This window comes from Arctopsyche grandis, chromosome 4 (assembly GCF_051622035.1).
Source record: "Arctopsyche grandis isolate Sample6627 chromosome 4, ASM5162203v2, whole genome shotgun sequence".
Classification (NCBI taxonomy): domain Eukaryota; kingdom Metazoa; phylum Arthropoda; class Insecta; order Trichoptera; family Hydropsychidae; genus Arctopsyche; species Arctopsyche grandis.
In genome coordinates this window covers 7,549,793-7,577,450 of record NC_135358.1, presented here as the reverse complement: position 1 = coordinate 7,577,450, position 27,658 = coordinate 7,549,793, and the positions used below count along the sequence as shown (strand labels likewise).

The 27,658-nt window shown below is 34.0% G+C and overlaps 1 protein-coding gene across 9 annotated transcripts in view; it reads right to left on the bottom strand.

The window, feature by feature from the left end:
- The window catches only part of LOC143911227 (CUGBP Elav-like family member 2), a 605,340-nt gene that overhangs the window by 186,130 nt on the left and 391,552 nt on the right, over positions 1 to 27,658 (bottom strand). The window contains exon 1 of one of the 9 annotated variants that reach the window (XM_077430025.1): positions 9,647 to 9,680. The exons of the other annotated variants lie outside the window; for them this stretch is intronic. The gene's annotated coding sequence lies outside the window, so the exon portion shown is untranslated. Of the gene's footprint in view, positions 1 to 9,646; positions 9,681 to 27,658 lie in introns of those variants that run through there. 9 annotated transcript variants of the gene reach the window in all.

The following is a 27,658-nucleotide window of genomic DNA, read 5'->3' as shown; positions in this document are numbered from 1 at the left end:
TTATGGCGCAGGATGAGGAGGTGGGTGGGAATACCCTCCCCCCCAGCGTGCGGATGTGCACTTTTATTAAATTTCGCATAGCTCTCATTCAAATTAAATTAAATTAAAATTAAAACCGGAATATGTGCACGCGCCTGCCATTTTTTACAAGGACTAATTATTATTAAACGAGTGTGCCATAAGCCGTGTATGATGCAATGGCTATCAAATGGCGGAATTTTATTTAGGCGCCAACTAAAAATGCAAATGTGATGAATGCATTGTGCAGTGGCGACATTCGACACCGAAGCTATTTTCAGATTCTGAATAAAAATACGGGGGTTTTCGACCGAATTTATTGACACTTTAGAATGCGACTGAAGTTGGCAGCCATCGCTGCGCAAACAATGGATTTCCATCACACGACCACACACGAATATACTGTATAATATTCCAAGTTATTTTTTTATTATTTTATTTTCTCTGAATCTAAGTCAGGCAACTTTCATTGGCAACTTTCTGTATTTTAGAAAATTTGAAGTATTTTCGGAAAATTGGGTACTGATAATTTTGTTGATAAAAAATAAAAGCCTTGTAAAGAAATGCATTATAAAGTGGTAGTAATAGTTCCTCAATTTAAACTATATAGACATCATACATTGTAGTATATCCAATACTACAAAACAGCCTCAATTTATATACCTATCGTTTCTATTATCTTGGGTACTATTATCGCATTTCTTTTTATTCATCTATCATCATAGATATATAATAGAATTTTATTATCTACATACATATATATGTCTGTTATCCACCTACATACACGCATGTTTATTTTAATTTTAAGTTTTATTGTACTTGGAAAAAAAAAGATTAAAAGGGTGTCACTTGTTCAAATTGACCTTGTTTTTAATTGGTTTGCTACAAATCGCTGCAAATAACGCGGCTGCATGCTCATATCGATTTCGGTATTTCACGTCTTGACGAAATTCGCGACTGTTTCAATTTAAGCATGTACGAAAGACGAGATATTCATTGGGTCGCGCAGATGAAATTTCCATGTGCATTGATGATTGGCAATTATTAAAATTGAGTTGGATCTTTCTGGTAAGTTAAAACAGGCAAAAGTCGAGACAAAAGTATCAGGATCACAAGACGAGTGGAGAGGTATATTGGGAATCTGAAATAGAGTTCGCATAAGTGCGAGCAGTACTCGCAGCGAAATATATGCGTGCGAAAGAGACATCCATACGTTTGACAACGATACAAGTTCGAAAGAAACGAAAAATACCGAAATCGAAATGATCATGCAGCCGCGTGTTTTGCAGCGATTTGTTGCGGAGCGGTTTTTAATATGTGTTTTTTTAACCTTTGAAGGACGGAGCGTCGAGATCGAATGAGTGTCTCTAACCGGGGTCGAGTAAGACCCCAGTATTTTTAAATCAAAATACAGCTTTTCCCAATACGAATGGCTTCTATATATATATATATATATATATATATATATATATATATATATATATATATATATATATATATATATATATATATATATATATATTATTAATCATTTTATAAATAAACATAAAAAGTTTTAGTCCTATAGCATGTTTTTGATTATTTTTGTATTAAAAAAGAACGACAAGCATCAACACGCAAACGCACATATGTACATAGGTAAAGCCAACACGCGACTGCATGACTCAATAGCCACGCACCAAAAGCGACGAAAACAATAGCTTACGAAAATATAGCTGCCTCTTTCTCTCGCGTTGATTCATCGATCAACAAGAATATGCAAGCGAACAGTCAAAATCATGACTTATATGACATGACCATTGAAGTAGAATGGGTAGAAGCGCTATTAGCTTCCAAAAATGTTGCTACAAAAACTCCGTGCAAACGGAGATGTCGGCTGTTTTGCTCAGTTGATTATTAAAATCTGTAGCAGTAGGATCTCTTTGAAATAGGCTCTACTAGTGAAATTGTGTGGTAGTATTAGTTCGACAAAGTCCGAACATCTGTATGTACACGTGCGTCTAGATGTTCGGACCAGCCTCACTCATTGAAAAACAGGGCCGTACACCGTATTCTTTTTTAAGGGACGATCACTTCCACGAATTTTTTTTCCTCACTCTTTTGTCTCTCTTCTGACTTTCCGTCTCTCTCTTCGATGGCTCGCTTTTAAGCAATACTTTTGTTAGGAATGACTATTCTATACATTATACTTCAATGGACATGACCCTTAAATCATACTTTGGAACGTAGAAACGTATAAATGTATTTTTTCACAATGTACCCCTTTTGTAAATCATACAAAATCTATTAAAATAAATTTCTTTTAGTTCATTCTAGGAATACAAGAAATATAGCTTTGCATAGCTTTGAAAACCATATAGTTATTACGAAAAACGTAAAAATTGGGGCACTTGCATACCCCACTTCGGTGAAGGAGGGTTAATACATTATCTCTATGATTTTCTCCAGAATCGGACTCTTCAATTAGTGTGAACCCCAGGAATTTGTCCCCTATCCCACCCACTCCTGCAAGCTCTGCACACCACTAAAAGAAGAACAGCCATGACAAGTCAACAAACCCAGCGATCCTCAAGATGGTCACAAATCATTCGTCACCAGCGAACGTAAAATATTTAAAATATCCACGGCTATTGTTAGTGTTTGCAGAGCATCATCAGGTTTTGTCGATAAATCGAGCTCAGCTCTAATTTCCATGGGGATATTCGAGCTCGTTTCGACACTTAAATCCCATCAGGCGTCACTCGCGCGCACACCATAATCCGCGGGACGCAGATGGTGACACCCCTCCCATCCCACCCCCCGACTCTACAGCTTCCCAAAAGAGGGGATAGGGGGTGCACTCGCGAATACATATAAAAATGTCAAAAACAAGCCGAGTGTAACACGGTAACGACGCACTCGAACTCTTACGCGACCACCCCGCAAATAATTACACACACTCGCGTAAATTTGTATGTACATACGTACTGGTACATTCATGCGAGTGCAATATCCGTTGTGTTTGTATTTAATCTAATTTATGCACGCTTCGAGTGCTTATAGGTTACAGTTTGGCAACAGAAGTCCTACGTTTGGATCGATTGCTAATAACATAGCGTAATCCAATATTCTGCTTACTTGCATGTTGTGATTAATCTATATGAACATATAATGTGTGTGTTTTGGGTAGATTCTGATGAGATTTCATTTTTAATTTTGAATAAAATTGGCAGTGTCTTGTTTATATTTATAAATGTTTTATCAAGTGGATGAAAAAGAAAAGTGCACGATTTCAAAATAGACAAAATAAGGAAAAGTTCATTTAACAATTTTATGGATGTTTTGATTCGATGAAACGAGAAGAGGAAAACCACAGATAGAGCGATGAAGCTTAAGTGAACTTTAGCTGGATAAAACAGGTACAGAATCATTAAAGTTACGCGATTCTAATTTTCGAGCTAGAAAAAAAGAAGACGAAGAAAGACTTTAGAAAGTTGCAAACAAATTCTGAAAGTTGCTCCGTCTGTTATTTATTTATTTACTTAAGAATACTTGGGATAGACCACATTGCCGATGGATGCAAGGGGTTTATTTGTATATAAAGTTAAAATACAAAAATACAAGCAAGATTAAAAATAATAAAAAAAATCTAAAATAAATATAAATAACTCAAAATAGAGGAAAAAAAAGAAGAGAAAAGATAAAAAATAAACTGAAAAAGGAAGAACCACTAAAAGCCATTTATTTTAAGGGAATCAAGTTTATTTTTAAAAAGGTTAAAGTTACTAGAAGTTTTGCAAATTTTAACTACTCTATTCGAAAAGAAAGATTCTCTAATTATTTTAAGTAAATATCTTTTTCTGTGAGTATTATTGTTAAATGTAAAGAGGTTTATCATAATACAATTGTAATGGTTATTTATAATTTATAGACTTCAATTAGATCACATCTCATTCTTCTCGTCTCCAAAGTGGAAAGATTCTTTCTTTTCAATCTCGTATCATATGAAAGTGATTTAAGTTTGGAAGGCATTTTTGTGACTCATAGCTGGAATTCAACTAAATTCCATCATTCATCTGTTAAATTATAATATGAAATCATGTTTATTTGATTCACACTTTGAGAGAACCATGATTTTTGAGTCAATATACCTATAGTATTGCGTGGACAAAATAATGCACATCTACCTTAATATAAAATCATATTTACAAAATAAACACAAGAAAATTTTTCTATTTGATAAAAAATTATTATCAAAGAAATTTCATCACCTGCCATAAAAAAATGTATATTTTAGATGAATCATCATTCCCTTTTACTACCACGTAAATTATAGGCTACTGAGAAATTTGATCGACAGACCGATCTCGGTATTTCACTCATTTTATTTTATTATTTATTTTTATTTTTTATTTTATTAATTGAAAAATCAACAGACAGGATGTACAGAGATAGGTATAAAAAACACAAAAAGTAAATAAATAATATATGTAACACCCGAGTCCAATAATAGATTTTTACAAAAATGAAAAAGATAAATATAAGGAAAACAAATTAAAAAGTAAAGAATAAAGGCATGACAAAATATGTAGTACATTGCATAATTAAACTATAGTATTAAAATATTTGGAAAAGGTTATAAGATAGAATATAAGAAGAAATTGAAATTTACAAATATAAAAAACAAATGAAAAAGGTAAATACAAAATAAACAAATGAAATGGAAAGGAATGAACTCATCAAACTGTCTTCAATTTATGAATGAGGCCATTTATAAATATAACAAATTTTATTTAATTAAATACATATGTACATAGATATATTATGTACACATATGTATATTCAGATAAATCCCAATGCACCTTCCTGGTCAATTACAAACATCGATATACAATAGGCTTAAGTGCTGTAGGCTAACAATGGAGACCCCCGAATGGACTTAGTGGCCTGTAACGGCACCCAGCCACTTCCCACTAGAGCTCATATCTGGTACGTGGTATGTGACTGCATTCGTACGTGGTATCTGGTACGTGACTATAACAATAGGTAAACAAACGTGTCGAGGAAGATGCATTGAGTGACCTGCCCTTAATAAGAAGGTACTTAGGCCATACCAGGGCATTCTTGACGGAGCACTGGCAGTGCGTGGATCTCCTTAATCACCCAATAAATGCTGTAAAGCGACTTTGGCCTTTTATTTGGATCCTCCACCCACCCCTTACGCAACAATATGTAAACATTCAAGTATAGACGAACACTTGCCAAAACAATACGGACACTTCGAAGATGATAAAACCCAAACTTTATAGAGATAGACGGGCATTTTTACATACAGATATTATAATTTAAAATATACAGAGCACTTTCACATATATTTCATGCACGACTCGCCCCAGTGTGCATTCGAAACGGATCAAATCGGAAAACATCGAACTGATCGAGCACGAACCCCCGTTCAGAAATATGTATACGGCAAATCGAGCGCACAACTCATCCCGATGCACACGGGCTGCTTTTTGCATAAATTCAATCGGATCGAAGTCGTAAAATTGCACATTACACGGCGCCGAGTCAAATATTTTAAGAAACAAAAGTCACCGTCGCAAAAAGCAAACGTACAAAAATATACGCCTTCAGCACATTGCGCGCTGAATAAAATATGCCCGTTACATTTTCAGGATCGAGCCACGTCTCGGTGTCTCGTCTCGCTCTCTATCTTCCTCCTCTTCGTCCATGCACGACTAACTCTATTTCGGTCGCTATAAATCATTGCTACGGTCTTCTTTTGTTCGCCGCAGCTTCAGCTTTATATTTCGTTGCGACGACGGGACGTTCGGAAAAATGAATTAAATCGATCGTTTCGTGGACGATTCGCCAAAAATTAGCCCGGGTCGGACCGGAAAATGTGCATGGTATAAATCGAATTGGTTCGCATTGGAGGCAAGTGAGGGATTCGAATTGAATAACGCCATGGGACAATGGCCATTGGCCCACTGTTTCGCAGTGCGGGCGTTTTCCGCGTGTGCGTTTGTGTGTAATCGGTTATTAGGGCAATTATCATAATCTAATTGGAGTAATTATATGCGATATTAAATGCGTGGCTTATTGCCAAGGAGCACGAGTCGACGCCAATTTAGCCCTTTCGACGTCGCGCACTAATTATATTCGCGAACGTTAAGACGCCTGTTGAATATTTTTACAGTATTAAAAATTAATCATATTTTTATTTTATTTTATTTTAAAACATCAATACCACAGAGACTTGACAGGTTGCCCCAAAGCGTCAATGTGATTTTAATACAAATAATAAAAATCATAAAAATTACAAAAAAAAAAACATCATAAAAAAAATAATAAAAATCACAAATAAAAAAAAACATAAGAAAATAATAAAAATCATAAATAATAAAAAAACATCATAAAAAAATAATAAAAATCAAGTAAAAAATATGTACACAAAATAAAAACAAAGAAATAAGATTGAAAAATTTATATCGTGCTATTTAGGATGTGTTCCACCAACTCAACATAACTGGCATCGAATAGGTCCAAGTAATGTGCCAGTAAGTTAAGGAGTCGAACAGCTCTCGAGAGGGGGGAGTTCATGAGCACGTTTGATTTAGCCCTAATTGGCAAAAATATATCATGTTTTCTTAAAACTCTACGATTTTCCGGGGCCCAGAATTTTAGTTTCTCCAGGATAGTGGGATTGTGAATCTCTCCTCTAAGTAATTTTACGAAATGTTTCCCAAGAAATAAATCTCTTCTCTTTGCCAGGGAGTTGAAACCCAAAGATCCCAAGACAAAGGCACTAGGGAACAGATATGGATAAAATCCAAATGTCTTCAGATATAAAAATCTAAATATGTAGTGTTTCTTGTCTAGAATTCTTTCTCGACAAGAAAAGAGATAAGTTTTTGTTTCTCGTTCCTCGAGATATTTTTCGATTTCTCGAAAATTCTCGTAAAGGGTTATTTATACAAAGAAAGAAGACGATAACGAAGATACTGATGATGATGATGATGAAGAAATCAATGAAGATGCATATAATGAATACGTCTCTGATAACCCTAACGTTGAAATTATAGAGGTCATAGATGTCCAAATGCGAAAAACAATAAAAAATTCAATTAAACTTAAGAAAAAAATGGAATGTCTCTTGAAGAATTCAAACACGGAAATTATTCAATAACAATGATAAATACTTGTCTCTATCTAAAGAGTTATATTCGAATATTCGAATATATTCGAAACGAATGCAAAAGGACAGAAAATTTACAGCAACTGAAAGATGCATTATCTACGATAAAACCCACATACATATACTGAAAACGAACGCAATTTTTCGGTTGAAAATGATTTTTTATAACTAAAAACGTACTCGAATGGGCAATTCAGCGTTAAATACTTTGTGTTTTCTAAAGCACTCCTTAAAAATGAAAAAAATAATTTTAAAAAGATGTATATTTTAAAACAACCTTTATTTTCCATTATTTTAATTTATATTATAATTTATTAGAACATTTCTAGAGAATTCTCGAGAGTTTTTTTGAAGAAAGTGACAATTCTCGTTTATCGAAAAATGAAAAATGTCGAGAAATAAGAAACACTAATCATATGTATATATATATACCAACATTTGATTTTGTAACCACCCAATTTTAAATGCCTTGATTATGGTTTGTTATACATATGTGATGTGATTGGGAGTTTTCCTTCAATTCGTATTTGTGATTTTATACATTATATAGGATTATATACATATCTACATATATAAAAGAAAGTATATACATATGTATGTTACAGTTGAAGTGTATCTTCCAGTTGTAATATATGTATTTTGACTAGTTGGATTATATTCCGTCTAACCCAACAAAGCATTGAATATAATGTTTTGCATTTAACAATATTTAAAAATATTGGACTATAATATGTTTGTTATGCTATTCCGAGATTCAGGACATATCAAATTAAAAGAAGTGACAACAATATGTGAATTAAGGCAAAACAGAAATAGTATTTTTGGAATCGAAAATTGGACTTCCGCCACATTCAAATATAACGGCTCATATGTATGTATGTAACTTTCAATCAAAAATATACATTTGTACATACATATATGCCTATGACAGTTTGAAAAGGGCTCTGGCGGTATTCAAAACCCGTTTACGTTCTAAATTGGCGTTCAAATATATGCACATACTTTTTATTTTTACGAATTTATGTTCACAATACATCTTATATCTATTTTAATAGCTACTGATCTACTGATCATTTTCTATTTTACAATTTTAATTTAATTTTGTAAGTAATCATAGTATTATCTTATTCTAATATTAATGTACAGCATAATAGGAAAAATAGCTCAAAACCTTTATGAACATACATACATTTTATGTTTATAGGTTGAATTGATATATCTTATGTAAAATGAAAAAACACGAGTAGCATCGCGCGAATGTCGAACTGTAGCCCATCAAATGAAAAGGTTGTCCGTTTCGGGCCCTTATTACATTTGTAAAGAGTGAACCGGCCCTTTCGCATAAATATATAACGCGGAAACGGTCAGCTTTGCACAAAGCCCTACACGTGTGGCCAAAAGCTCTTTCACGGATGTGCGCGTCGGTGTTTTCGTTATATAATACACACATTTTGCACGCCCTGTGTTTACGTTCGATGTATTGAAAATGAGCGTTATGTAAAAGTGTCTTTGAAAGTGAGCGCTTACGCCGTCGTATATGCGCTGGAAAGCTCTTAAACTTTTCCCAGCGGTCGTAAGCGCAGAGCTGGTCGGGGTAAGTAAGTTTTAAAAATAAACTTTATTAGATTAAAGTCGGAAAAGTTTCTTGTCCGCGTGCGCTCTAAGATTTTTAAGTTCAGATTTTAAACAGCTCTCGTTTGATAAACGTGCTTCTTGTGTGTGAAGCTTTAGACTGTCCTGTCCTGCTGCACCCGAAAGCTTTTTGCTATAGAAACCGATTTCCATTTGGTGCAACTATTAAGTATACGGAAAATTTCATTTTTATATTGTTTTGGTCGCGGTGATAGTTCGGATAATGTTCGAAAAGTTTCGAGCTGAATTTCAGGCAAAATTTTATTTTCATTTTATATGCAGTTTTATAATATTCCTACAGTTTTTATAGAGGATTAGATTCAGATCAACCTTGCATAGTTATTAAAAAACAATCTTTGGATTCAAACAATCTATGGGTATTAAATTTGTAAATAAAAAGCATGTTATGCTTTGAACAGTGTTCACGGGTTCAAATCCCACTGGTTTCTGTTGGCAAGACCTTGGATTTGTGACTCCAGGTCGATCGTTTCCTATCAGAGTTTTGCCAATTTATCTGATTTTCATTGAAACGGTTCCAACAAATTGGCAACCTTACCTATTTTCTAGCAAAATCTCGAGTTTTCAGCAATCCCGAATTTCGCTGAATGGTATAAAATGCTGCAAATTTACAAATTTGACCATAAATGTCTCTGTGGATGTTAATTGATATGTATTTACTAAATTTCGTTGAATTGTTTAAAATGCTGCAAATTTACAAATTTGACCATACATATGTAGATGTTTCTGTGAATATTAATTGATATGTATTTATGTACTTTGTATAATACTAATAATATTTGTATCAAATGTACATACAATGTTTCTGGCCAGGAAAGCGCATTGGGGTTACCTGTTAAATAGATAAAGTAAAATAAAATATATTGAAAATAAAAACTGGGACCAAAGTGCATTTTTCTGTTGTTTTTTAAAACACAACTCGGTATGTTCTAGAATTTTTCAAACGTTGTAAATAAATACCAGAGCTGTTGTTTTAGAAATATTAAATTACATATTTCATCGTTTTCTTCAAATTATCGTTTTAATTTGGTTTGTGGATATCATTAAAATATTTATTTAATTATATTTTTCATAGCAGGAAGGCCTTAAGCTCCAATGCCTTCCTGGCTAATTATAAACTCCGATAAACAATTTATAGAGACATTTTACAGAGCATCATCGAGTCATCTTTGGATTTATTTGACAAACATTTTTGCAGCAATTTATAAATCAGCGGACTCAAGATGCTGAAAACTTGAATTTTATGAGAAATAGTACAGTCATCAATTTGCTGAAGTATTTCAATGAAACTCGGATAGAAAACGATTTGAAATTATTGTGGTGTAATGCCACTCATTCCCGTTTTTCCCGTTTCCGTTTCCGTTTTTGGGCTATTTTTTTTACAGGAACCATCGCGGATATGTACACAATAACTCTTTAAGTTTCATCGCAATCAGTTGAATGCTATAGGAACGCATACGTGGCAGACAAACATTGGTTTTTATATATTACATATATACATATAGACACATGTATTATCAAATAATTAAATTTCTACTTTGTGTGTGGTCAATGTTATCTTATCTGCTAATGCTATATATTTTTAACAGATTTTGGAATCATTTTTTCACATGAATCGCGTATAATTTCACAGTGTTCCACCAAAATAATTTAGCATTAAAATCTTAAAATATTTACGAGTATTTGACGCCATTGCACCCGACCCAGAGCTGTGATACGCACAGTGTGAATGAATAATTTCCAGAGCTTTTGAGCTTTAAGCTCAGTTAACAAGAGGCGAGGAAAGCTCGTCAGTCCGAGCGTGGGGGGATTTGGCCGATTCAATTACCCGAATAACTCCTCCGGCCCCGATTCTCTTCTAAGGTGAGTGAGAACGGGGCTAATATTGCTTAATCCGAACCGGCATTTTCATATGTAAATCAAAAACAGCCGTTCTACTTTTAATTAAGTGCGTACCTAAGAGCGGTGCCCGGAATTAGCGCCACCGAATTCCATTTTAAATACGGCAAACCTACTCGAGATCGAGCGGGTCGAATAACGTAAAATTTCATTAGACAATGGCCGAGTCGAGTGAAATAGTAAAATGGGCTCGCACTCATAATAGCTCGGCATAATATATGTTAATTTGACGGGGGTCCCGTAATGAAGGCGCAGCCACCTACTCGGAGGCACAAAGGCTTCTCCTGAGGGACTTCTCTAGGGGTCGGAGAGGAAGAGGAAGCGCCTCCTAGACGGGAGTAATCCGTTATAAATCAGGGGATGAAGAGGGCTGGAGGTGGAGGAGACCCGGACAGAATACCCCATGATGAGGACAATTTTAAAAAAGGACACCTACGAGGGAAAAAGGACGAGAGAATCCATTTAGCCGTATCACAGAAGAAACATTGTCACACGTACATATGTCTCTTTGTACGTACATGTGTATAGTTTGCTGTAATACGATATCAGAAATGGTTATAGAATTCGTTTAGTTAAATCACCCATAAAATAGACATCTCTGTGGATGATTAATGTACAAAAATATTCATACTGTATAAAATGCTTATTGATCGTATTATATAATTAAAAATATTTGCAATGTTTGACCATACATATCGTCTACAAAAAAAATGTAAAAAGTACATAATGGCTATGTATTATATGTCATTTGATATATGTTTCTTAATCGGTATAGTATCCTCGTCGCTTTGGATGCAATCTGTTAGACGAGTGTACATGAAGTTTGCAGTATTTGTACAATCTAGCGAAATTCGAGATTGCTGAAAACTCGAGATTTTGCGAGAAAATGAGTAAGACCGCCAATTTGTTGGAACCGTTTCAATGAAAATAAGATAAATTGGCAAACTCTGATAGGAAACGATCGACCTGGAGTCACAAATACAAGATCTGGCCAGCAGAAACCAGTGGGATTTGAACCGGTGACCACTCTGTTCAAAGCATTATATGCTAACCACTAGTCTATTCTGCTGGTTTATTATAGTTTATATATCAGTATTATTTATTTATTGATGATATTGATCATTATGAAAAAATGAAATATACCTACATATATATGTATGTATAAAAAATAGTAAATAATGAAAATACAGTATCAATTTCGTTATCTCGATTATTGGAAAACGATACAAATTAAATTTATGATGTGAGTGTGTTGATACAATTGGTATAATTTATCTAAAATAGGTCTTATTAACTTTCGCTGACGATTTAAAGACTTTCAAAAATGGCATTTTGAAATCTATATATGTATATAAAAATTAATGCCTGTGTGTGTGTGTCTCGAATAGGCTCCTAAACCACTCAGCCGATTACGATGGAACTTTCAGAATTTGTTGTATGCATGTCCGGGAAGATTACTGTGTAAAAAAATTCGGGAACAAACGGGGACGGAAACGGGAAAAACGGGAATGAGTGTCATTCGCTATAATTTCAAATGTTTTCGCGTCGCGACCAGGGTGAAAAATTCAAATTAATAATTGTATTATATAAATAATCTTTGTAAAGAGAAATTAATCTTTCTTTACGTCTCAAAAGAAATTTAGTTTTTTTAATTTTCTCGTGATTTGATTTTTAAATGAAGTATTAATAGATAAAATCATTTTAAGAGTACGACTTCATAGAGATAAAAGTTTTTAAAATTATAATTAAGAAATTCAGGCTTTCGCTTAAATAACTCAAAGAAAATTAATTTTTGAACTTTCTAGTGACATTATTTTTATATTATTGGCCCGAATTTTCAGAAAACTCAATTAGAATCCGCATATTATTTTCAAAGTAACGTTTTAAGTATGTAATAGGTTTTATAACTTAAACGTAACTCCTAAACCTTTCCATCAATTAAATTAAAAATAGAAAAACAGATTCTTAACAGTTGTTTTCTACGGCATGAATTATTGGATCAGTATTTCTTCAACTGTATTCAATTTGTGTAAAATTTATACACATTTCAATATATTTTCATGTAAAAAACGATATCTATCTTATATTATAGATCATTGTGTTATTTATTTGAACGAAAGATTCAATTTGAAAAATACATATGTATGCTATGCGAAGAAAATCCAGTCAATTTCAGTACCTAGGTACTTGAAATCTTTTCTGAATATTATTATTTTAGAATATTATCGATTAATTCCTTGGAAAAAGTCAAGCTTTAAATTATAGAAATATATATTTTTTATATTTGAGATATTTCGCAAAACATTAAATATGATGTTTTGCGTTTAACAATATTTAAAAAATACTGCTGGCCAGTAATACGTTTATTCTGCTTTTCCAACATTCTGGACGAATCTTATTAAAATAAGTGATAGCAATGAATCAAGTTAAACAGAAATAGTGTTTTTGGAACTGAAAACTGGACTTCTGCCACTTTTAAATATAACGATTTTTGTTAATATTATCGATTTTTTGGATAATAATATCTATGAATGGAAGTTTGAAACTAAATATTTCAAATGATATATGTTTTCTTATGAAGTTTGGTAGATTTAAAATCACACATGCTGTATTGACGGCCTGTGAATGAAGTTTAAACCCTCCCTCACCGAAATGGGGTATGCAAGTGCCCCAATTTTTACGTTTTTCGTAATAAATATGTGGTTTTCAAAGCTATACACCCTATATTTCTTGTATTCTTAGAATTAACTACAATAAATTTATTTTAATAGATTTTGTATGATTTAGAAAAGGGGTACATCGTAAAAAATACATTTCTACGTTCCAAAATATGATTTAAAGGCGGTAGTGATAAGTCTTGTTTTTGACTGTTCGCTTGCATATTTTTGTCGATCGATGAATCAATGCGAGAGAAAGAGACAGCTATTGTTTTTGTCGCTTTTGGTGCGTGGCTATTGAGTCATGCAGTCGCGTGTTGGCCTTGCCTATGTACATATATGTGTTTGCGTGTTGATGCTTGTCGTTATTTTTTAATACAAAAATAGTTAAAAACATGCTATAGGACTAAAACTGATGAATGAAAAAAATGTATATTGAACCCATTTGTATTGAGAAAAGCTGTATTTTGATTAAAAAATACTGGGGTTTTACTCAACCCCGGTTCGGGATACTCGTTCGATCTCGACGCTCCGTCCTTCAAAGGTTTAAAACACAGCATATGTTATAATGGCCCATAATGAGCTAATTAAATATTAAAAAATAAACTCACTTAATTGTGAGGCCTTTATACATATAAGGTACAAATCAAAGTTTTTGAAATAAAATATATTTTTCTATTATTTATTTTAAAGCCTCCTGGCTTTAAATATAGGATATATAAGTATTGTAGAGACAAATATATGTATATCAGAATCATTAAATATTAGCCAAATGGGAAAGGAGGGTGTAAGATGCAGTTCAACTGAGGCGTCGCGACGCCAATGGCGCCCGAGCGAAAATGAGAAATGGCGCTGCCTGCGGGAGCCGTTACTTTCCATCTTTTTTGATAATCGCCAAGGCGGAAAACTTTCGTGGAAAAACAAAGACTATTCCACACACACACTAACATAAATCGCGTGTTCTTCTGGATTGTAATAGTATAACGGCGTCCGGCGGACGTGTATGTACTACGTACACCCCTCCTTTAGGAAAAACCTACATATATACTTTTATCCGAAGAAAGTTTCCAACTTGAGCGCATGATTGATACAAAAGTACAAATCCTCGAGCGGCCAAGAGCCATAAATCTCCCGAGCTGGTTGGTGGCATTTTGTGTTTCGGTTTTTGCAAATCTGGGCTGATGACGGCCCCCGATTGTGCTAACGTTAGGGTTACCGCATCTTTGCCATTAGAAAAGAAGACAACCAATATGATTAATATCGGAGGAGGTTTAAGGATAGAACGAATTTTTTTTTAAATAAATACTAAATATTTATATAACTTTTTAGTTTTTTTTTTTTTTAATTTAAAACTATCTGAACCCAGCATCCGTTGCAATGCCAGAATGAGGCATGCAATCCCCGTTCCCGTTCCTGTTTCAATTAATGGTTGGAGCTCTACTAACGTCTTTTCAAAGCCGAAAGTCTCTTCAAACCAACTGGTATCGTGGTTACCAACAAACACATTTCCTTGATTACACAATAGCGCTTCATATTTTCACTTATACATTATATAATAGTGCTTAATACATTATTATTAAGAGGTTTTTTCCCGTTTTTTTTTCACAATAATCTTTCCGGACATGCATACAACAAATCCTGAAAGTTCCATCGTAATCGGTACAGTAGTTTAGGAACCTATACGAGACAGGCCGACAGACAGACAGACAAACAGACGTTCAATTTTATATACCTATACATATAAATAGATATGAAATATTTATCATTATTGGTTATTAATTTAATTCAAATGCTTTTAAAGCTCAATATAATTTTAAATTGAAATGTAAGTGTAAGTGGAATGTGTTATATAATATGGCATGTATGTATGAACAAATAAACTGCCACTTCCAGTTGAAAGATGCTAACTTAATTTTATACACAACTTGGTATTAAATTTAAACTTCTTGATATGAAATTTCGATTCAATAAACCAAAAGGTTTCTTAGAAAAACATAAAAAGCCTCAATTCTCTTCCGGTTGAGGTAAAAATATAAAAAAAATATTTTTAGGGTATACAATTTATAATTTCTATTACATGTTAAAATAATTCAGTCTGATTTTTTTAGCGGTTTGGGAGATAATTTAATATAAAAACATTAAAAAAAGAGGACACCTATAAGAGAAGGTATCATTTCAATTCAACTTTTCCGAAATTTGAAAAATTTATCGTTGAATCAATAAGAATTTCAATAACTGATACGTTAAGTTTCAGTTTGATAGGACTAACGGTATTCAAAATATTCCCAAAATACACAGACACACACACACATATTTTTTCTAGACCATGAAAACGTGATCAGTGATCGATTTTGAGTTCGAATCAGTCAAAATCTCGAGTTCGAATATTCGCATGATCATAAAACTTAATCTATTGTTACTACGTACCTAAATAGATTAAGCAAAAATATGGCCCATATTGCTTTGACAGATTACCACTATGGCTAACTGTATACATACAAACACATTATACAATACAGGTTTACATATATTAAAAACCACAATTTATTGCTTGTAACAATCAACAAATTCGGACTGGGTGAATTTGCGAGAGACAGTATCGGGAATGCTGTTTTTATTTCAACCGTCACAATTAGATAAATTGGCAAATTTTAATCAATTGACCATCCAGATTTTGCCATAAGCTTACTTACTCTTGATCATCGAGAAAACTGAATAAATTTTTTGATTCCGGCCTTAAGAGGGCTGTACACCCGAAACCTTAATTTTGTTACCGTTCCTTTCTTCGATATATATATTGAGTGTATGTATATATTGAGTGAATGCGACAATATATATCAATATATATATTGAGTGAATGCGACAGTTGCGCTTCGACCAGTTAAAACGTATTTTAAATTGTCAAAATCGAGGTTTCGTATTCTCCTATTTTCTCCTCCAAAACTGGACCAATTTTTAAAAAAATTTCATCATCGGTATGAAAAAGATAATTTCTGTGCATCTATCGGCGTATTTTTTTAAAAATCGACCGTTAAATAAGCACGCTGGACCCGTTTCGTGGGTGTTAAAAAGAGGCGATTTTATAGATGTTTGGCGGTTCCTAGCTCCTATAAAAAATAATTAATCAAAAAATAAAACGACAGATGCACCTCAATAGTGGATATCTATAGCATATTAAAAAATAATTTATCTAGTGCCATAATTGAGGAAGGGAGAAGTATAGTACGTTTGTATGGACAAGGCGCTGCTGTCCAGCCCTCTTAAGCCGAGGTCCTATCTACCAGTGAGCTATGCTTTAGCTATATATTATTATTAACATCGATTGTTTCTTTTATAATCGAACCTGTACTCATTTTATACGTGAGAAATTTATGTTCTGATGAATTTTCGTGTTTTGGTATTATAAAATACGAAATTTCGGGAGAAAAGGTGGAAATTCAGAAGTTTCAATAGAATTTTGATACAATCGTGTGTAGTTGTGGGATTAAAGTAGCGCGAGTGGGTGTTTGCATTAGGGTTGGGGTCGCGGTCACCCCAGCCCTGCGCCACAAATCCCTTAATAAGCTGTTGGAATTTTATCGAGGCTGCGAACACTCGATGGTTATCCCTGTACTGCGATTGTTTCGGTCGGACGAAGCCTTAGGCTTTGCACTCGTCCCCCACACTCAACACTTCTTCCATTTGCATACAAACACGATATTAGAAGAAAACTCGCACGGGAGGGTGGCTTGCAGTGAAAAGTCGCAAGTGGCCGACACGGGGGAGTGAAAAGTTTGGGAAACGATGGAGTGTAAGATTAATGTTGTGCCGATATCGACGGCGATACGCCGTCAAAGTGAAAGTGGAGATCCATTAATTTTTGTAAACGGGGTTCAGTGAAGAAAATGGGAGAACGGAATACAGACTTCAATTAAAGGTATTGGTTATTGATTGCAGATACTCCCCTTTTCCATTAATTTTTTTTTATTTTGATATTAATGGATTCGGAAACGTAAAATATGGAAGAGGCTGAGCTGCGTTTGCTTTATTAGAATATAATTTTTTTTTCGAATATACATAAGCTGGTTGCTGCAATTTGCAGTTAAATTTTATTTAATGTCGGAATGTCATATCGTAAAAATTCTAGATAAATTTATGGTAATGTCATACAAGAAAAACCGCAAGTCGGGGATTTATAGTAACTATTTGTGCAAATACGACACACATGTATGCAAATTTTTATTTAAAATTACTAACCATAACATTACAAAAGCAGCATTGTTCAAAAAAAATCCTATTAAGCCATAAACACTAGCATTCAAATATTAAAAATACTTTCAAGAATAAAATAACGTGTAAACAGACTTGTAAACATAATATTAAAATAGACTTAAAAGTCTGCTTATACTCGCACAGTACAGACCGGTATTCAACATTTACAGATTTTTATGTTCCGTAATATTCATGTGGCGTAGATGTATCAGTAGTAGCCAACACAATATTATTTTATTTAATTTTATTTCAATGGATACATTCGCATTTATAGATCGCTCCAAAGCAAAGAGTATACACATACAATACAATAATAAAATTAATACAAGCATTTTTATACAATGCGAATTCATACAAACATCATATATGGAGAAATTTTTGCAGCATTTTATTATACAAATTGGCCAACCTCAAGACGCTGAATAACTTGAGATTTGAAAGAGAGGTTGGAAAGGAGGTGCTAATTTACAGGAACTGTTTCAATAAAAATTAGAAATAAATGCCGAACTCTGAAAGGAAACAATCGACCTGGAGTCATAAACTAAGATCTGTCCAACAGCTAAAAGTGGGGATCGAACCGTAACCACTCCGTTCGAAAGCATAATATGCTAACCACTCGTCCACACTGCTGGTAATATATTCATATTATACAGCGGTACTGAAATGTATCAAGCAGAACCAGTGGAAATATTTACGCATGGCGTGACGTCATAGTGGCGAGTGCACGCGTACTGATGAAAGTGCGCATATGAATATTTTCGGAAACGTCATATTGAGACAATATTGATTCGAGTTATTTTATTTTTATTTATTTTATTTTTATTTTACATAGATATATACCAGGATGGCCTAACAGGTAGACCCGAATGCGCCTTACTAGATAATTCATTACAAACATTGCAGCATTTTTATTACATAAATCGCTGTATTTCGAGAGGGTGAAGAACATGAAATTAACAATTAATCCATAGAGACATCTATGGATTTAGACATGAACATAATTTTTTACATATTAACATAAATCAAATTCAGATATTGGTGACGTATGTAGTGCGGAGGATGATTTTTGCCGGTTTTATGGAGGAACCGTTTCAACTATGACATCAGATAAATTGGCAAACTCTGATAAGAAACGGTCGACTTCACATGTCACAAATATCCAACTCTGACCATCAGTACTAAAGATTTGGACGGGAACGAACCCGGTAACCTCTCGGTGCTAAACATAAACGCAACCATATGCTCTGTATTGTATATGTAAGCCGATTTTGCCTTGCACTCAGCCAAAATATGTGTGAAATTTCCGAAATGTACGCTGCTGTATAGTATGAATACAACTAGTCTTTTCCGTGTATTGTAATAATTATTAGCTAGAATCAATATACGTACTTTAATGAGGGCAATTTGCCGATTGTGATATATTAGGTATGTATTGTTATTAAATTTTGCGCAGTCGAAACAAAGTGGAAGTTTTAATCAACTGTTGTTAAGTTAATCGCTTCTAATGAACGGTTTTGTTAAATTATTTAAAATATACATACAGAAATGCGGTAATAAATATTTATTTTTATTTACAATAAAGTATAATTGGATGGTATGTACGTTAATGTAAACACAATGGGTTTCGTTCGTGCTCTTTTTTAAATACTGCGCTTAAAAAGGTAATGCCTCGTTCGGCTATGGGTTTCTGGGGTAGTTTTTCACTCTGTTTCCCCCCACCCTACGTAGTCCGGGCTTTTTCATTGTGTGTCTGCTATATTTTTCCTTAATTTACATAAAGAGCGAAGCGCATTCGTAAGCTTCGGTTGTTTTTCGTTTTCTCTTTATCTGCTGTCAGATCGCGAATCCGTACGGAGCACAATATCTACAGCATTTTTTTTTTCATTTTACTTTTACATCAGTTTACTGCTAGTTTATTTTACTGCCCTCGTCGCTCCGTTTGCCGCCCTTTTAAATGTTCGTTTTTATATGTATTTGCTCCTTTTACTCCGTCGGTCGGGCCGAAAACGCCATTTTGCAGTCGAATTAAATATAAAATTTCACATGCGACGAGTCGCAGGGCGGCTTAGAAAAAAATGTATTAAATTTTCGAAGCACAAAATAAAACTTTTGCGATTTGAATACGTTCGTGGTGAGCTCACGTCGTAAACATTTCCATTCGCGACAGCAGTCGTGATTTGCGGTCGCCATTTCCAAAGTTCACGTGTCCTCACCTTTAAGTTCCACATAATGCTAGCGCTAGCCAAAACTTAGCATTTGGGAAAGCGTCGCATTTCATTTGCGGGAACTTCGGCGAAATTCCAAATTAAATTTCGATTTATCTCGCGAGGATCTTGCCGCGTAATGAAAACGAAATAAAATTAACAAAAAAAGGCAATTTCACCTAGCGCACGACACACGTGCGACCGGCATTAATTAAAAAAAAAAATATATATATATCCATATATACATATATCCAGTGCTTTAATTAATTCTGGCCAAAGCTGTGTGTGTACAGCGCGGCTTAGGTGTATTATAATATCATATAATGTGTAATGTGTTTGTTTGTTTTTATTATTTTTCGCAGTGTGGGGTATCAAACGCCCATTGCCGACCGCCCCCATATTGGATTATTGAATTCTAGATTTATTAGGGGGCGTCGCATAAATCGCCGTTAAGCGGGGTGCTCTCTCCGGCCCTCCCAGAGGGCCCTTTAAAGCCCGAGACTTGTAAACCGTATAAAGTATGCAACGCTGTTTGAGCGCTTAAATTGCGTAACGCAGACGTTGAGTTGAGGTGACTTTAATAAAATAGATATTAAAGAGAACGTTTTAAATTAAATAATATTGAAATTTTCATTAGAGACAATTTCAATTTTAATCCACCCAATGATTACTTTTTTAATTTATTTATTTTATAATTTTAGCTATACATTTTATAGCTAAATTATATAAAAAAATAAATTTTAATGTATAAATTTATATGCACTGTCCTTCACAGAGGTGTTACCTCGCACCTCGCAAGAATGCATCCACTTTTCATAACATTGATGCAAAGATTATACTTCATTATTTCGTGTTGAGCAAACATATTTAAACGGTCGAAAAAAATAGTGGAAGAAAAATAAAAAATATATACTGTATAAGAGATGAATGTCGCTTTATTTTAACCAACAAATCATCGACAATTTTAGCAACTACATATATCAGTCCCATCCAAAAAGATCAACCAATACCCTTTGAAGATAGTTAGCGATTCTCAAAATTGAACCAAGTAAGAGCTCAATTTTTCAACATTCGTAATTTTAAAATTCGAAGGTCAAATTTCATACAATTTTGATAATTAAGATGATTTTGAATTTGTGTGATGGAAAGAAAAATATCGCAAGGCGGTTTAAAAATAGTTAGAAATCCTTGCGGAACGGTCAGTTTTAGATTTAAAGGCGAAAATCACAAACACAACACACCGCATGGAACTGTCAAACTATTGTGAAAGTACCGTTCGCAGCGTAGGTAGTCATAATAAGCTTATTGTAAAAAACTAAATGTATGTAAGCTTATTGTAAATCATATTAACAATTAGATACAACATAACTTCTTATTGAATACTTATCTCGCAGATAAAAATCAGTGAAGAGATATACTTTTAGCCGTGAAATGTCAGATCTGACATATTTGGCCAAAAATAAATATATATCGTGTATTACCTTACAAGAAGCTACACGCCAAATTTGAAATTTATATATACATATGAGAGTTAAAACTATAAATATTTATATATTAGAGATAACGAGAACCTATAGAGCAAATTTTATAAAATATAGAGTGAATTATAGGCGTTTAAACAATTAAAATGTGATATGGCCATATCAAGGCGAAAAAGTTGGAAGACACGGGACGAACGCTTGTTAAACGTCAAGAAGGTCTACGTGCCCCGTTTTTAAAACGCGTTGTATACGATATTTTATCTCCAACGTAATGGCAGACGATACATTAACGTATATTGATGACAAAAATGAGCAATATGGCAAAGTATGAAAACGATCGGATAAGAGATAAAAATGACCACTAACGCGAAAGCCATGTGAAACGTAAAGGAGGTATGTAAAAAAAACATAATTACCCATTAAACAAATATTGTCAAGAAACATCGCAGAATAGCAATAGTATGTATGTATATTGACAAGTAGATAATTAGCAAAACGAAAACACACCATTCTGCAAATAGACTACATTGGAAAATTTATCGAACATTTACAAACAAACAAGAAAATAACAAACACTCACAGGGAATCGACGGATTTTCGAAAGGGACCACCGCGTAACCCGATGATGTTTGTTTGTTTCACTTAACGTTTTTCCCTCTTTGGGTAGCATCCCCCGGCACCAAACAGGGGAGGGAAGAAATATTTGATATCTCTCGAGTTGAGGCTTTTCTGCTTTTTTCTGTTCTTTTTTTAGAGAGACGAAAACATTTCGGCAAAACAAAACGCACAAACCATCAGGAGAAGGCTAATGTTCGGTGATTTATAGACGGCGTGCGGGGAAAAACGACAAAGTTTTCACGACACGACAATAATGGTTCAACACGCGCTCGCATACGAAAACGCGTTAATATAATATAATATAATACTCCGGTGTACTTATTTACGTATGTTTGTACGCGTCGGAGACGAAAGCGGTACTCATTTAGGTTGATGAAAAACACGGCAAAGAGCAACCCTCATCGCATTGGCGTGGAATGCTCGCCCTATGGCACCCTAAGGGTGGCTGACACCCCTGACGATGCAGGCATTGTATGCAGAATTCACAGACGTTTCCATTTTTTAAATTCACCTTCGCATACTTTTTCAAAGACCGTTTATGTACACTCGCTTTTTGAGTCATTTGAAGTCTCATTACTCAAAGCTTACATTTACTTTCCTATGTATCTACTGCTACTTTCTACTGTACATAATTATTCTGTCTCTTTTATCTTCATACTTTGTTTCATACATTCTGATTGAAATAGTTTCTATAAGATTCTTGGAATAAAACTTTTTCATATAGGGTAGCTAGCCGTTTCCGTATAACTGGTCGTATAATGAAATGTTGCATCAACAATAATATAGTATTGTAGCGTATAATATTATGGTATTATTGTCCACCATGTATAGTATTATAGTCCACCATAATGGGTTCCAGTTTTAAAATTATATACATACATACATATATAAAAATCAATCGACGTTAAAAAAGTAAAAATAAAAAATACAACTTTTTCAAAATGTTATAGTTTTATAGTAACATGAAATATGTAGTATATCAAAATTGGTAGCTCCCAATTTAAAACTGTCAATTAGTATAGCGGATAAACAAACAAAAATGTATCATTAAATATAAGATTGGTTTTCTTTAAATAAAACTTTTACTTGATTGGTAGTCTTAGAATGTTCAGAACTAAAATTTTATAAACGTATTATTGACAGAGATGGAAACTTAAAGTAAATATTAACTAACTTCGTTTAACTGGAAGATATTTATTATATCATAAAGTTTTCAGCATGATGAAAATATAATATGATTTGTGTATTTTTATAAACATACATATAAACGATGGACTTTTTTACAAGGTTTATTTGTATTCATATTTAAAATCCCATGATCCCATTACGGGTTGCATCTGAGCGCAAAATGTGGTATTAAACTTGTACATACATATATAATTTTTTAGATCATAAATTTTTGAAATTATATTCAAATAGTGGTGAAAAAGTGGGTAAGTTGGTTTTGCCAATTTGATGAGGAATGAATTCAGTTAAATTGGCAAACTCTGACAGGAAACGATCAACTTTGAGTCACAAATATTCAAGTCTGACCAACAGTACTACGTAAATACTCCTTTGAATAATTCTACAGGGTTTGAACCTGGGAACCTCTTGGTGGTAAACATTAACGCAACTACCGAGTTATAATGCTGAATTAAAAAAAAATTAAGTATTCAAAAATACGTAAGTAATTTGTTAAATAATAATATTATAATCTTTGGTTACTGTAAATCTAAATTTAGAGTCAAATTATCCACATTTCACGGTAGATAAAGATTAACAGAACACCAACACTCAAATCCGGATTGTTTTTTTTAAGAAAAAGGTTTAAGAACACAATGTAGTCTTTGATCCCTTAATAGCGTTCAACAACACTTAAACTTAATTCAAACAACACCAAATAAACGAGGTTAGAATAACTCAAGAGCGCATCTTCGAGTCAATCGAGCATCATCGGCGGATATTTTCCGGAATCGTTTCATCCGATACCGAAATAAAATTAATGACCACGACAGCTGTGTGAGAGAGAGTCTGGATGAGATCAGCGACCAGGAATCCCCAGCCTTCTGGAGATCGAAGCGTTTGACGACCACCAGAAATAGAGTGCATAATTGCACATCGTGTCGCAATAGAGAGGACCGATTCGCGACTTGGCCGACAACCAACCGGCAATTCGAACCGTTTGATCTTGACAATGAAGGCAATCGAAACACGTTCGATTGTGCGAACCGCAAATCATCGACAGTCATCGCTTGGGAGTCCATCCACGTGCTAGATTGCATCCGATCGGAATTTAAAGGGGCCCCGATCGTAGGGACCCCCTGTCAGAAACGGCCAACAATGAAAAATTCGGGGCGTGTCGTGACTTGCGAAAGGCTCTCGTCGATTTTATAACGTGTAATAATGGGAGGGTGTCCTCCCACCTCCTCTTGCTGCCGGTTTGCCCAAGTGTCAGATAAGGGGGTCCACAATCGAGCCGATTATGCGCCGCGAGAGGGGTCCCCTACGTGATGGATTAAAACGCATTCACAAAGTTACGAAGGTACCAACCTACTTACACGAATAAAGTGAAGAATATACGTGACGATTCAAATGAAGAATGCAACATATGTATGTATATGTATATTCACAACAGACACAGATACACATATTTTATTTTATACTAGCTGAACCCGGCATGCGTTGCAATGCCATAATAACGCATGCAATTCCCGTTCCCGTTCCTCTTTCCGTTCCCGTTTCTCGATGTGTTTCGATAAGTGAACGTTTCAGTTTCCAAATAATACTTGATAATCAAATTAAATTACAGTAATGATAATTTGTCGGAAAAACGCAGGCGCGTTAGAGTAATCTGTAATGTCACTGTGGCTTATATGTAAATAAATAAATAAATATGAAATTTCATACTTTGTCGAGTAGCGAACTAATTGTAAATCACAAGGCCAAATAAATATTATTAATACACAGCATAAACGACATGACATCAGTTCGAGTGAAACGTTCATATTTACATAAAACGGTTTCATGGAAGACATAGTCAAATATCAAAATTAAAATGCAAACGTCTGGTGTACAGAGAGTCAACGAAATGCAAATATGAGCTCACTATTATATAATATTAGCTGAACCCGGCATGCGTTGCAATGCCACAACAACGAATGCAATTCCCGTTCCCGTTCCCGTTCTCGTTTCCGTTCTCGTTCCCATTCCCATTCCCATTTGTCGGTAAAACGCAGGCAACGAACACATTAGAAATTATTCAATTGTTTGTTTATGGTAAACCCTAACAACGCAGGTGACAACGCGAACACATTCGAAATTATTGCGTTGCAATGCCACTCATTCCAGTTTTCCCGTTCCCGTTCCCGTTGTTGGGCGATTTTTTTACATAAACTATCGCAGGCATACACAAAATTACTCATAAAAGTTTCATCGCAATCGGTTAAATGGTATAGGAACGCATACGTGACAGACAGATAAACATTGATTTTTATATATGTATATAGATAGGTAACAGGTAACCCCAATGCGCCTTCCTGGTCAGAAACATTGTACATTTGATACAAATATTATTAGTATCATACAAAGTACATAAACACGTATCAATTAATATCTACACAGACATATATGGACAAATTTGTAATCTTATACAACTCGGAAAAATTCGAAATTGATGAAAACTCGAAATTTTGCGAGAAAATAGGTAATGTTGCCAATTTTTTGGAATCGTCTCAATGAAAATCAGATAAATTTGCAAACTCTGATAGGATTTTTAAATTTATGAGATGAAATAAAACAAATTATCCGTCGATACATATTTACATGAAACTATTAGTACAATCATATTACAAAAATTATTTTTATTACTACTAGTATACATAATATGTACATACATATGTGCAAGCTTTGGTAAGATTTGTAAAAATGCAAGTTCAAGAATCAGAAAAAAACATAGATAAAGTAATAACATAATGTATAGTTAGTTTGAAGATTAAAATGAAAAGTAGGTTAGCATTTCCACTATAAAATATGTAGGATTGATCAAATAATTGTTCTTCATAGAAAGTAGTCTAAGTTCGCCTAGTTGGCAAAACTTAAACAAGTTTTAATAGAAACGTCACTGAAGCTACTTCGGACTTTTGATTGAGAATCATATTTTTAATATGATAAGATTATTTAAACGATAAGTTCATGAAAATGACGTAAAAACTTTAACAATTGTCTCAGAAATTTTGATTAAAATAAAATAAATAAAAGTCAAAAATATGTACATTACTATATTATTAAACTAAATGAAATTGCTCTTATATAATATTTTACTTACAAAAAAATTGTACCCATACAATATGGCTGTTAAATTTAGATTTTTTTCCCATTTCGAAATTGTCAAAACTTTAAATAAAATGAGAAACAATCAACTATTTAGTACATATCACTACATACTATTCAGCATTTATGTACATATGAGCCGTTATATTTGAAAGCGGCAGAAGTCCAATTTTCAGTTTCAAAAACTCTATTTCTGTTTGACTTAATTCACAAATTATTATGTTTTAATTCGATATGTCCAGAATCTCGGAACATCAGAATAAACGTATTACAGGCCACCAGTATTTTTAAATATTGTTAAACGTAGAATATTACATTTGATGTTTTGCATATATACCAGGAAGGCCTTACAGGTAAATCTCAATGCGCCTTCCTGGCCAATTACAATTACAATTACAAATGCAGAATTTTTATTACAAGTCGTTGAATTACTGAAAAACTCCATGAATTGTACATAAATTTTATTGTACATCAATCATACTTCAAATAGTGGTGACATAGTAGGTAGGAAGGATTTTTATCCAATTTTTTTTCCGGGAACCGTTTCAACAATGAAATCAGAGAAAATTGGCAAACTCTGATAGGAAACGATCAACCTGGAGTCACAAATCCAGGTCTGACCAACAGCATACTCTGAAAAATTCATTTTCATTCGAGGCCTGGGCCCAGGGATCGAACCCGGCGCCTTCTCGACGCTAAGCAGAAGCTTAATGACCAAGCTATGCTGCTGGCTATGTACATATGTACATTTGTATGTATGTATGTAATAAATACTCTCTTACATAGCATCTCACTATACAATAATCCTGTTGCCAAAGGTAGACAAGAAAACAAATTACATACACATTTCCTTGTAAAACTGAACTACTTCTACAAAATATTTTAAGATAAGATATATGTCAAGTATGTATACACTACATTTGTTTCATATCCTTTGTATACAGCAAGACGCAAGAATAAAGCACACTTAACTAATCGATAGAAGACCTACGTATACACGTAGTCACGTACTATGCTTTCAATCGCCTTACAGCCATATGATAAGAAGATTAAACCTATGGAAACACCCTTATACAAAACGTGCAGTATCATTTGATCTAGAAAACAAAATATGTCATTGTCTAGCCGGTGCAAGGAGACACAATAGGTTATACATATAATGTGGACCAAACAATACGCGCTCTCTCACCTAGACGCGGTTATTTTTTTGCACTCCGTGGTTTTCCATTAAGCACAGTTGCAACCGGAACGAATGTGAGCTGGGGTGAAAAATACCCGAGCAACCCTGTCGCACAGTCACCGCAACGACGTGGTCGAGCCACGAATAAATAATGACATTTTATGTTGTGCACTTAATTTTTTAATGGAAGCGAGAGAGGCACTTGCGCA